This window comes from Camelus bactrianus, chromosome 18 (genome assembly GCF_048773025.1).
Source record: "Camelus bactrianus isolate YW-2024 breed Bactrian camel chromosome 18, ASM4877302v1, whole genome shotgun sequence".
NCBI classification, from domain to species: Eukaryota; Metazoa; Chordata; class Mammalia; order Artiodactyla; family Camelidae; genus Camelus; species Camelus bactrianus.
The window spans coordinates 12,574,790-12,588,534 of NC_133556.1; the positions used below are offsets into that span (position 1 = coordinate 12,574,790).

The following is a 13,745-nucleotide window of genomic DNA, read 5'->3' on the forward strand; positions in this document are numbered from 1 at the left end:
CCGGGGAAGTTCTCTGCAGCCCCGGGCACATCCTGGACAATCAGGATTGCAGAGACAGTACAGCCTGGTGGCTTAAGGGCATGGCTTCTAGAGTCATGAGTTAGGCATCACCACTCATTAGCTGTGTTAACTTCAGTAAGGTACTTAACGTCTCTGTGGTTTGCTGTCCTCACCCGTACAATAATGGCATCCACTTTCACGGGGTTATTGACAGGATTTAATGAGTCAACACACGTAATGGACTCAGAAAGGAGAACTTATATAACCATTAGCTATAATTATACTGCCTCAATCTTGATACTAACTTTCCTGGGCCCCTATGTCTTCTCCCACTCTGTTTAAAGACTTGACCCTCTGGGGCAAAATACATGCACCCTGAGAAAGCAACATCCATTTCAGTCCCCAGACTTCACACCTTCTGTCTTCATCTCAAGTTAGTTTATGAAGCACAGAGAGACGGGCAGGAAACCGTCCCTGTCAACACTGACATGCTGAACAGGTGCCTTGAGTTGAAAAAGCGGAAAAAAAGGATCCAACAAAATATAATTTATTAGTCATCACATGCTGAACACGTCACGGCCGGGTGATAAATGCCAAGAACATCAATTATGAGCTATTCTTACAGCAGGTTTAACATAATTCACCACGACATCAAGAAACCTGTATGTCCAGAATGTTCTCTACATGTCTGGCTGACAGGAGGGAAATATTTGGGTGAAGATGGTAAAGGTAATTGTTTTGCATGAAGCCAGGTAGCCTGCGTCAGCGTCCCACTTGGGATGTTGAACATCTGTCAAGGAGTCAACTCCAACTGCAGAAGCAGAGAACTGGGTCACTCTTCTGTGACGTTACCTAAAGTTGGTGGGGTGGCTGGAGGGAGGGGTTGGAGAATGACCGGCATCGCTGGCAGTGATGTCTCTTGATTCACAGGTGTATTAATGTGACTATATCCAAACGTCTGTGTCTTGTGACTCCCCTGCCCCGGGACCAGCACAGAGGAGTCTTCAGCCCAGGACTCCTCCTCCCGGGTCCCTCCTCCTGGTCTCGAGTCCAAGCAGCCCCAGCCTGATGATCTGTGACTCAGGGCAAATCTGACCCTCAGCTTCCTCCTCTCCAAAACTGAGTGGGTCAGACTAGATAATTCCTAAGGTTCCTTCCAGCTCTCCCAGCCTGTCATTCTGACTCTGCAAATGCTGACCAGGGACAGGACAATGTGCTGGATCCAGAAGGACAAATAATGCAAATGATTTGCAACCATGATATCAACTTGGGGCTCTAATACTAGAGCAATAATGTATAAATGTCCAGAGATGAACTTTTAACGCAGATTTAATTGCTCTATTATTCTTTATAAGAAGACACAGTAGAAGAGGCAGGATCCAGGTCCCCTGTTCTCCAGCCCTGCCCTGAATCAACCAGAGGCCGTAATCTCATGAAAAGGCGAAGATTCCAGAAGCCCTCCATGTGAAGCTAAGTAAGTCAGGAACATGACTCCTCTAACCAGGCCTTGCCCTCCAGGGCGGTCCACCACCACCACCAGCAGCAGCAGCAGCGCCTGGAGCTGATTAGAAATGCAGGGTCTCAGCCTGCTCCAGACCCAGGCGTCAGCATCTGCATTTGAACAATATCCCCAGGTACCTTCATTTGAGCAAAGCTGTCCTAGCTCCCTGGCTCTCCAAGTTGGCTGTACATTGGAACCACCCGGGGGCGGGGGGGGTGATCAATCCCATCCCCCACTCCGTTAATTCAGATTTCACTGGTCTGGGATGTGATGGGGCACTGGGACATTTTTAAGGCTTTCTAGGGAACTCTCATGTGCAGAAAACATTCAGAAGCACTGAACTAAATTCTCAGCTTCAAGTTCTAAAACTCATCTCCAGAGCCAGCCAATCTCCCTCTAGAAAGGTCTGTATCACCTTTCCGAGGACACAGCAGGGTCACCCACACACAGGAGTCCTAACTGATGATGGGTCACCAGCCCCAATTCCTGCCTCCTGCGTCTGCCCTTGTGTCTGAGATTATCTTGCTGGATGGAGCCTCCAAGCTCCTGCAGGATGCGGCCCTTCCCGGGGCAAGCTCCCTGTCAGCACAGGCTCCCTCTCTCTTCCTTGCTCTCTGTCTCTCACAGCAGCTGAAATGCTCTCAATCAGAGGGCAGAACTCACCTCTTCAGCAACATCTTTCGGGCAGGGATCTCCAAGCACGGGTACACCCCGGCCAGCAGCTAGAACGCAGGGAGACATAAGAGTCCAGGGCAACTCTGCTCCCCTCTGGTGTGTGCGATTCTGAGTCAGCCTGCATCACAACTAGTAACTGAAGGCTAACGAAGGTCTCTGAGCGAGGACCCGCTGACAGTATTCACCAGCATTTATGTTTCCCTCCTTTTTAATGACGTGATTCCTCCCAGTTACCTACTGCTCTTTGAGGGCTGTATGGATTCCGTGCTTCAGGATTTTCGAAGGAAATATTTATCTCCTTGGGTAGGATAAATTGAGAACTTTGGTATTTATGTAAAGACAGCACAGGAGCCAAGCCAGAAGCCAGCAGTTCTGGAATCTACCAGAGCTCACAAGCCAGTTAGTGATGGGGCCACTAAATTGAGGACTGAGTCTTGCAGTGAAAAGAGAACCCACCAGCCTCAGCTGGGGGCAGATGATCTGTCCTTGACCTGCCACCACCAAGTGACTCAGGAAGGGAAGGGACTGGGGCCACCCACAAAACAGACTTGAAAACACCATGCCCACAGAGAACTCTCTGCAGCTCTACATTCATGAGTTTGCCCAAATGAAAAGTGATTAAACTAAAGTGATTTCGTCAAGTCAGCCCTGATCTTTATCGCAGAAAGCTGGCTTGTCTTTGGGAGGCAAGGGAAGGTGGAGATTTTAGCTAGTGAGTCACACGCCTCTGGAGGGGAGACCCCGGTGGGGGTGGTTTCCATCCACGACGGACTAACCTGGGCCCCTGAGCAAGGTACCGAACCTTGCAGCATCTGTTTCTTCATCTGTAAAATGGGGGAAATACTAATGATCAGAGAGTTGGTGACACACAAAAAGTACGATGCAAGGTGGCTCTGATTACTTGTCACTTCCTGCTGGATGTGGAACGTGTGTTTATGTGTCTGTGCGTAAAATGAATCATCCGCCCTAGACCAGATGAAATCACAGAGCAACTGGTTTTAAGAACAAGCAGGAGGAATGCTGGAGGCTGAACTGCTACATCAATGTGCGGTACAGATGTTCGAGGTTTTCTTACCAGGCTATAAAAATGTTTACACAGTAATTAGGCCTGTTATCAGTACACAAACAGATTACACTGTACAGAATGAATGAGCAGCTCAAAACCCTCCCATTTTTCATCAGGTTCAGAGAGCCCTCCTAATTCTCAGGCTTCCCTAAATAAATTCACTTTTCTAACAACACGGAGCCAGCGCCAAGTGGAGGGAAGAGGCACTGGGGCAGGGAAAGCGATTCTGTTTGATGGAGCGCGTGTTGTTTGCTCTCTTTCTGGTCCGCCTTTTCTCCCCATCTGTAAAATGAGATAACCAGGGTTCCTGCTCCCTCTTAAACGCCATGCTTCTGTTACTTTACAAGCATTCTCTCCTGAGCACGTATTCGCTCTCCTCTTCACCAAGAAAGGATGTGTTTAATTAAAGCGCTGATGGGAAAGGTAGCAATTCTGCTGAATCACATAATGAGCCTCCCATCCAACACATTAACACTGAGTTGGTGGCAGTTCATTCCCAACACTGCAGCCCCCAAACCCAGTCTGCACGGCGAGACCACGGAGAGGACAGGTCTTCCCGACATCTCAGTGGCTCCAAGTAACACTTCATTGAATGCTTTTCTTTTCCTGTTTTCAAAGGTAAGATTCCATTGCAATAAACAAGTCACCAAAATAATTAACCAAGCTCCCTGACTTGCACGTCTAAGTTTTCATATTAGCAAACTGGTGTTAATGAAACAGTAGAAGTGATTTGTAATCATGACACCAACTTTGGGGTGCCAACCCTGGACCAATATTGTTTAAATGCTTGGAGATGAACTTTTAATCAATATTTAATTGCTCTATTCTTTGTAAGTATGAAGTCTGCTTTCAGTGAACACTCTGAATACTAAAAAGGCAAGATTCAGTTTCTCCTCTAAGTTATGTGTTCAAGTTTCCTGATGATTTTGTTTCAAGGGGAAAAAGGTCACCGAGGTTTCAAGCTCCAGAGGAAGGAATCTGGGAGAGTAATTTAGAGATAGGGTAACTTGTTACAGCAATATCCCCAAATCCTTCAACAAAATATAAATGTAGATATTTGAAATGCATAGAAAGAAAAGCTAACAATATCTGCATGGAAATGTTAATGGTCTGGGGAATGAGAGTGCAGAAAGGTGTTTGTTTGTTTGTTTTATGTAACAGCTCTATATGGCTTTAATTTCTTTAAAAAAAAAAACAAAACAATGTTTGCTTTCATATTGAAAAACATTTTTTTAAGCATAAAACAAAGAGCCACCCATTGGACAGCAGGTGCAGAATAAACATCCTAATTTCTGCCCCAGTCAGGACCATGGGTTTTTGACATTAAAATTTCTAGAAATAAAATGGTAGGGGAAAAAAAGTATTTAGTAGATAGAATCTCAGAACACTCAATTCAAGACATTTGTGGTCATCATTAGTGTCTACATTTTAAAACAATTTGTTTCTGACTACAAAAGAAATTTGAGTTCATTTTCAAAAAAGAAAAACCAAAAGCCATTCATCATGCCAACTCCTTTGGACAAGCCGTGTTAACATTTTTAGTCTACTTCTTTCCATTATTCTTCTGTACCATGTTTTTAAACAAAACTGAAATCATGCTAGAAGTGTGGTTTGGTCCATACCGACGTTTAATTGGTACGTTAGAAACCACTAAATTAAGGTCATCAAAGCAACTTCTCTCCATCTGTTACTCTTAAACACTACATTTCATTTTCTACTCTGACGAATAAAGACTCACTTTATTGTACCAAGGCAGTGCACACAGAATGGACAGCTGCCAGGGCAATCTTTTGAAAACATAAATTAACTTGTGTCATTTTGCCATTTAAAACCCTCCAGGGGCTCCCATCAAACTTGGTAACAAACCCAAACTCTGCAGGGTGACCTCTGAGGCCCCCCATGACCTAGACCCTGCTTCTCTGTATACATCCCCTGCCACACTAGCCTCCTCCTTGTTCCTCTAAAGCACCCAGTTGTTCCTACCCCAGGATCTTTGCACTGGCTGCTGCCATAGCCTGGAAGTTCTTCCCCAGATCTCCCCTCAACTCACCCAGCTTAAATATGGCTCCCCAGTGAGAACTTTCTGACCACTCAATCTGAAGGAGCCTCCACATTTGTCTTAAAGATACCATCTAATTTTATTTTCTATTTTAATTTTTTATACTGTCTTACACCACTAGAATATAGGAGTACCACCCCTACCAGCCTAATGCACCATCATCCCCAGTACCCAAACCAAGGATGCTCAATATATATTGGCTGAATGAAAATGTTTTCAGAGTACCCAGATTTGTGGGGCACGTGCTAAAGTAACCTACTTAAATAGGCCTTATTCACAGCAGCACGGCTGCTTAATGAGACTTTTTAAATTAGGCCGTCACCTTCTTCCGTGGCCTGGTCACGGAGAGCTGCCCAGAGCCCTGCCGGTGGGGAAACAAGCAAGTTATTTCGTCCTGGCCAGGCTTTCACTTTGTTTATCCAACCCCTTACTTAAACCAGAAACCCTGTAGTTACACCCTTCCTTCCTACGCCAGTCAGTCAGTACGCCCCGCCACCCATCCCTCCTGGGGAGGCCATGCCCAAGTCCTTGAGCAGGATCCTGCCAGTTTCCTATCAGAAAAACTGCCTCTCCCCATTCTGATGACCTTTCAGAAAACTACCCCTGATATGGAGACCCAACGCTATGCCAACAGGACATTTCCTCTGAGCATTCTGAATGTAGCAGAAGAAGAAGATGACGATGATGGTGATGATGATGGAGGAGGAGGAAAAGACTGGAGATCATTTACTTCCATAGCATCACTAGAGAGAAACCAAAAGAGGACTCCAGCCACCAAGATCCTCTAGTCTGCCTAACTGCCATCTGCCCCAAGCCCAGCTCTTCAGGTGTGCCCTCCGCCTGGTGACTCCCCAGCAGTACTTCTAATACCTCCTGTATGTTTCAGTTGTTCACCAGAGTTGGTTTCTGTTGCTTGCCACCCAGTAACACTGATGATTCTCCTAAATGTCTGCTGAGTCCATCTCTTCTCCTCTGTACTCCCCATGGTAACCTCGGCACCAGCCACCTCACTGCTATCTACACCTCTGGTCTTCTCACTGCCCAATCCATTTTCCATGAGGTCCCCAACCGGACCTACCTAAAATTCAAATCTGACCACGCTGCCCGCCCCCTAATGGAGAAAGGCTGAGCCCCTGGTCCTGACCAAAGGCCTCCTTCTATCACTCCAGCTTCTTCTCTGGTCATTCCCTGCCTCACCCTTTAAGCTCCAGGAGCTCCCAACTACCGGCTGCGTCCTCATATTTTCCATATGTTTTCTTATCTCTCACCCTGTGCCCATCCTACCTTCTCTGTGTTGGGATACCCATGTAAGGCTGGCCACTTTATAATCATCCTTTAAGCTCAGCTCAGACATCACTGCCCTCCTAGGCTAGCTGCCTTCCATCTCTGCTCACAAATGTGTATCCCTCACACATGGGCTGCCTTCCCCACTAATCTGTGAATTTTTTGATGACAGCCACTGTGTCACATTAATCTCTATATCCGTACCACATAATAGGCACTGAATACATTTCTGTTAGATCTTAAATGATTAAAAACATAATTTACTTGGAAAGCCCCAGGTTGGATGCAACAACTGTGCTTTCATTTTCCTCCTCTACAACCGCATGCAGAATTACCCTCCAACAGAACGACCGAGGGATCAGCCAATGCCCTACCCATCTCGAAGGATGTTTCATTGCTTGAGAGCCAGGATGCACACTGTTTTAACAAGCATCAGAGGCTATGGCTGGTGGCGCTGCCTCATGGTTCTCCACCATGAAAGGACATGCAGGCACTCTGACTACATCAGGTTAAGCCTGGAGGGAAGGGCAAAGACGCCACCCACCCCATACCAACGTGGGCGTAGATAAGGAACATGCAAACAAGAAGCAGCACCCGATCATCCAGCCAGTCTGGGCTCGAGCCTCACGTGGTTCCAGTGTGGGCGCACATGGAGGGCAGCGCCTCCTCCCTGGACCTGCTGCCCAAGGCACAGCTCCTCCTTTGCCTGAGTTTTCTCATCAGAAATGAGGAATGAGATGCCTCCCTAAACACAGACAGGACACTTGCCATGGGTCTGACCCTAGACAAGGCACCGAAGGTGAAAGGTTACTGAAACACTCTTCACATCCTAAGCAGCAGTGTGGAAAGAGCCCTGGATTTAGAATCAGAAGCCCCAGCCTATTAGCCAACCACAGCCCTGCCTCTGACCCACAAGCTACCCGACCTCAGGAAAGTTAGTTACCCTCCAACCCCCCACTGGCATCAGTTTACACATATGAAAACAGAGGGTGACGTGAGCTCCAATGTGTAAAAGTGTCTGGCACCAAGCAAAGTCTCAGAAACCTGAATGAAGAGGGTCTGCAAGGACCTTAAATGTCCCAAGTTCTCTCCGAGCCTGGACAGTTCCTCTCCGTGGAAGAACGCACGCCTCCTTCTGCTGCCCACTGAGCACTGCATAGGCTGTCAGTACTGGAGGGGGCCGGCAGAGCCAGCGGGACTGCAGACACAGCACCAGGACCGAGGACCACTGCACAGATACTTCTCCAGGGGTGCTGACCGAGGAGCACACTGTCCCTCCAAAGCCACTCCCTACGGAACAGAAATTTCTAGATTGGAGCCCAGCCCTGCCCAACACTTGGGTACTGATCAGAGGCCTCCACTATGGAGATAAAACCAAGCAGCTGTCATACAGGCGCCCTCACCCCACCCCTATCCCCACCTCCCCTCAAACCCTGGAGTCATGGGTCTCCATCAAGTATTGCCCATCATTTTCTCCATGGAACGGGCTGAACTGAAGTATTTTCTTTCTAAAAAGCCCTTATGCCGCACCCTCACTGAAGGCCTGATTACTGGCAAGAGTTACACTCCGAGTTCAGAGAAAGGTGATCTTTGTGAACAATTCTAAGAGGATTTAGCGCTCTTCCAATAAAATATCCTAGGGATTGGGTTTCCAGAGTTTTGTTTTCATGACTCCACTTGGATACCGCCAGCAACCCAACATCAGGGTTGCAGACCAGCTCCTCGGCAAACACAGCCCGTCTTCAGGCAGCTACTGCCATGAAAAACCCACATGTCTGCAGTGAGCTCAGAAAGGGGGGCCACTCCGCTGAGCCTCCACCAGAGCAGGCCTTGGGGGGGCTCAGACCAGGGGTGTCTGTTGGGCATTCATGGGGGACAACTGCTTAAGGAACTAGCAAAGTTATGCAGCTCCTGGAGCCCAGGAATGAATCCTAAGCTGGGGTGTCCCCACCAAGCTGCAGGCACAGGAGAGGTCCAGACTTCAGAGCTTCATATAAACAAGTAGCAAATAAAATGGGGACCCCCACGAACACTTTCTTCTTCTCCCCCCAACAGTTCCTCCCACCCCACCAAGATGAAATAAAAACCATCAAGCCAAGGAGGAGAGCTGGAGCTGGCCTTCGATAAAAACCGTGCCCTGCTCTGGCCCCAAGGCAATTTCACACCAAATGGCTTTAAAACCCTTTCCAAAGCTCTGACGCCTGAATTGAATAAAGAGTTTATCTTTCTGACTGAAAGTCAGCAGTGAAAGCAGCAGAACGCAGAAATCCTAGGATTTATGAGTTTTCACATTTGCACAAATGCCGTGTGTGTGTGGACACACAGAGGGCAAAAATCGACCCATTCTTCCTAGAGAAGGTCACCTCGATTCTATCCCCGGGGATGCTCTTACTCACTCTAGAACGTAGTTATTATTAGCACTAATCAGACTTCAGTGGACACGACCCAACAGAGCCACACACAGCCGACACTGAGCTGCTATTCTCCGAGCCCGGGAAAGTGTCCTTTCCTGCAAAAAATCAAGCTCAGGGCCTGGGGATGGCGCCCCGGTCTTGGCACCTCAGGAACTGCAGGCACCGTTTCACAGGGCAAAGGGCTGGAACACCAATTTCAAGGAAGGTGCTTCCCCCACAAACTGGTCTTCAAAGAAAAAAGAGAAGACAGAAATGATTCTGGGGGTGGGGGCAGGGGGCGCACGTGGCTGGCGCCTAGGTGGCAAAAAGTAGTCCTCTGTCCACGCTCAGCACCCCCATCCCGTCGGTGTGAGGCGTCCTCCGCTCTCTCTGGCCCCCAGGCGGGCCCCAGAACTACCTGCTGCTGACTCGGCGCCCTCAGGCCAAGTCTGAGGAAGTTCACTCCCCGTCGCGCCAGTCCGAGAGGCTGGGGCACCGGGTAAACCCAGACCGCCAGGGAAAGTCGGCGCCCGCCCCTCCCCGGGCGCGGGACTCAGGGAGCTGATGGGGGCCTAGGGACCAGCTGAGTGACAGCCGTGTTCCCACCTGGGCTGCTGTAGGCCTCCGGGTGATCCCGCGCTCCCTGGAGCCCACGGACGCCGGGCGGGTGGCAGCGAGCAGCGTGCGCCCAGGAGGGGAGCAGCCCGCGCTGGGGCTGGAGGTGGAGGTGGAGGGAACCCTCCCGCGATCCCCAGGACTGCCGGTTCCCCGAATACCTGCAAGCCGCCCGGCTCTCCCACCTGAGCTGCGGGGCGGCTCCCCTCCCTTCCACCAGCCGGGCGCCCGCGGCCGGGGGCGCGCAGATGAGCAGCTACTGGCGCCGGAGACTCGGCGAGCGGCTCCCAACCTGCAGCCCGCACAGCACCGGGACACCCGGGTGGGACACCCGCGGCCCTGTCCCAGCCCCACGCCTCCAAGCGGGCCGCCCGCAGCCACCCACAGGGAGGGCAAGGTGGCTCCGACCACCCCCCGCCCGCCCTGCGCCCTCTGCCAGTGCCAACAGGTATGGGAGGCGTTGTCGCCCGCCCGCCCACTCGGGGGCCACTCGCGACAGCCCCGGGCTCGGGGCGCGATGCAGAGGGGCGAGCACGGAGGGAAGAGGCGAGGGCGGGAGCGAGCGGGCGGCGGCACTCACCTCAGGCTGGGCCGGGGCCGGCCGCGCGGGCCCGCCGCCCCGAAGCCCGGGTTCCGTGGCGCCTCCGCGCGTGCGGGGGGCTTCCTCCGAGGTCCGCAAGGAGGGGGCGGCGCGGGGGGAGGCGCCGGCGCGCCGCGCTCAGCCTCGCGCTCACACCCCCAGCCGGCCGCCGCGGCCCCGCGCCGGCATCCTCGCTGCCGCCGGCTCCCACGGCGCCCCGGGCCGCTCCCCAAGCGCGCGCCGGGGCCGGCGCGAGCCCCTCGTCGGCTCGGAGCGCGATCTGGGCGCGCTCCTCCTGTCCTTGTCCTCGGCTCCCGTCTGGGGACGCTGCCCCGCACCCCCGGCTCGGCGCGTTCCTCTACCCCTCCCGCTCCCGCTGGCCGTGCAGAGCCCCGGCGCGCGGGCTCAGCCCATGTGCGCGGCTGCCTCGCTGCGCCCCGGAGCCCAGTGGCCGAGGCCCCGCCGGAGTTGCGCGCCCTAGAAACTCCATGCAGCTCCGGCCTCCTCCCCAGCTCCTCCCCGGCGGGCTCCCCGGGGCCTTGAGGCCGCCCGCAGCGCCGTCCCCGCCCTGTCTTCGCCCGCGTCGGGAGCCGGGGTTCGGGGCGCGCCTCGCCTGCGAGGGTCGGGGGGGGCCCCCCACCCCCACCCCTCCGCCTCGCCAATGGCTCCCTCGGTTTCCAGGCAGCGCAACCTGAGGAACGCCTCGGCGCGCGCGCACTCACACTCGCGCACACACACACACGCGCGCACACACACACACACACACACACTGCACACACAGGCACACACGCGGGGGGCGAACTCGAGCTTAGCAGACGGTCCTCCTTCCTTCCTCCCCAGAGAAGCTGCCCACGTTAACTCCGGCAAACTGCTGTTCCTCGGTATTGGACAACTCACCCAAGCGCCCCCCACCTTAACTACTTCATCCCCGGCGCCACGATCACACCTGCGTCCGCGCCCAGGGGGAGGGTGGGCACCAAGTTGAGGGACCGGCGGCCAAAACTAGGGGAGGAGGATTCGGGGTGCCCACCCCATCACCATCTAGGGAAGTACTTCTCCAGCGATCGCCCGCCCACCTTTGATCCTGCTCCCTGGGGCCTGAGAATGCGTGGTTTGGCCCCCCACTTCCCTTTCCAAGGTCACAGAATGGATTTGATGAGCGGGAGAGGGTGCTTGGACACAGGTGTGAGCTAGACATCGCGAAGACTGTCTGCAGTCTGCCCTGGCACTGCCCTCTGCCAAGTCCATACCCAGACAGACCCCTGTCCTCCTCTGCCCCATGCCTCAAGGGCAACTCGTTAGCTTAGAGTCTCCAGTCACCTTTCCTGGTCCCCACCTGTCTACCCCTCTTGTGCCCAGAATCCGATAGAATACTCAGTTCTACCAAGGTTTGTGTTTTTTAAAAATTAATTTAAAAAAAAGGGGGGGGAAAGAAAGAAAAGAAAGAAAAAAACCACAACACCAAGATGCATCTGTCTGCCCCACAGAGTCAGACACCTACCAGTCCCTTTCTGCTCCCCCAAGGGTGTGCTACTGGAGAAAGAACAACCCACCTGACTGAAGCAGGCTAGTCTTTCCTTACAGCACCCTCCTTTCCAGGGTCCCCAGTTTCTTGCCCCCCTCTAGGTGGCAGAAAGATGGCTCCACTAGCTCAGATTCCTCCAATTCCCAGAATCAAAGAAAAGATATATATAAAAATTCTCACACCAATCAGGAACAAAGCAGGCAATAATGCCATAAGCCTCTGTCCAAACAGCTCAGCAGTCACCTCTCTTCTGGCTGGTGCAGCTGCCAAGAGACTGTGGTTATTGGTCCTGCCAGCCAGCGGCACAAGTTAATAAGGGTCCCCAGCTTGCCTGCACTTCCTGGTTTGCAGCCAGGGCGTGGTTCCTCTGAGCCCTGGTAGCACTCATTGCTCGTACCATACCTTCGGCATTTAGCAGTTGCTACCCTGTATTCTCACTATCTTTTCTTGTACCAGCCTTGCCTCCCAGATTATCTTCTTTCACCACTGGCTGAATCTTATGGACCTAGTTCATAAGAGATGTGCACAGGAGGCATTTCGAGGGGAATCCCTGAAGTGTCACGGGCAGAGTCTCACACTGATCTTTCCCTCTGATCTCTTAGTTTGGATGAAAGCTGCAACTTCTAACAATCTGTTGCCTCTATCAGCAGTTGTTTTTTTATCATTTTCTGGACCACAACCAGATCACCAGAGTCCCTTAGCAAGTCTATATATACACATGGCATTTCTGATAGAAAGTAGGGTCACCATTTAACCAGAGAAGGACACATGTGTCCAAAGTTCTCTGCCCTCACTGTCTGTGTGAATTTGGACAAGTTGTTTATTCTAAGTCTCACTGTCCTCATCTGTAAAATGGGGGTAATTACAGTATCTATTGCATACAGTTGTTGTAAAGTTTAAATGTGATAACCGGAAATAGTTCATTCACTTAACTCTGCTCCGGGCATAGAAAGCTTTCAACAAATATTGGTTGCTGTCATTATTCGTGAGTAGTTAACACGTATCAAAGACATTACCTTGGGGGAAAAAAATCAAGGATCTCAATGGGTATCAAGAACTAGGAAGCCAGGTGGCAGACTTTGGTGCAGACACTACGTACATTTTCCTGGTCCTCACCAATGTTGACCATTTTGAGACTTCCAGGGTAAGAGGGTTGCAGGTTCTCAGGCCCTGATACCCTTGCTCTGACTTTTATTCATTTGCTCAATATATATTTATTAAGGGTCAAAATGTGTCACCTCCTTCCCATTAAACTGCCAAAGAAAATCTTGTACCAAATATCAGAATGGAAGCTAAAATCAACATAGAACAAAATGGGTTCCATGCATTGGTAGTTTGATTTAGCATAAGTACTCTGTCCAACCCAGAATAATCCAGCCCTCCAGGAAACAGCTGGGGGTAGACATTAACTTTGTTCCACCACCTACCTCTAGCTTTAGGACTCAGAGTTATACAAACCAGACACCTGGACACCTGCTACCTTACCAAGTGGTAATCAGTTTTAACCAAGTGGTCAAAGTCATTCCCACCTCTATCTCAGCCCTCCCCTCATCTTTCCTTCTTTTGTTTTACCTTCAGCAAATACATCTACTTCAAGTGCACAAGACAGCCAAGGGTAGAGGGTGAGGAAGGAGTCTTGCATTTTAAGGAGAAATAGGCAGAAAAAGAAAACATCATTTGGGGATGCGCTAGAGGGGAAAGTTTTTCATGTATCCTATCCAAATACAGAATATGGAATGCACTGGCTTCTTTCCAACACGCACCCTCGACTTTGTGGCAAGAGGTTTTTGAGTGGTTTTTAGGCAGCCACAGATAACCAGAACAAAATCTGGTATCTGGAAGTAGAGTGCTGCTGTAACAAAAACTACAATTGTTGGCTTTGGGGTTGGACAACGAGCAGAAGCTATAAGTGCCTTGTAAGACTGTTGGTGAATGCTGCAAGGGCCTCAGGAAGACTCCCGGAGAAAACTTACAGGACACTGAGAAAACTGCTCCTGGAAACTGGAAAAGAGCACCTGAGCCAGGTACTGGTGGGACAGTTAGCAGA

At 51.2% G+C, this 13,745-nt stretch overlaps 1 protein-coding gene across 2 annotated transcripts in view; it reads right to left on the minus strand.

Moving 5' to 3' along the window:
• CALN1 (calneuron 1) overlaps positions 1-13,745 on the minus strand; it is a 332,629-nt gene that overhangs the window by 286,746 nt on the left and 32,138 nt on the right. Inside the window, exon 1 of one of the 2 annotated variants that reach the window (XM_074345981.1) lies at positions 10,174-10,779. The exons of the other annotated variant lie outside the window; for it this stretch is intronic. The gene's annotated coding sequence lies outside the window, so the exon portion shown is untranslated. Of the gene's footprint in view, positions 1-10,173; positions 10,780-13,745 lie in introns of those variants that run through there. 2 annotated transcript variants of the gene reach the window in all.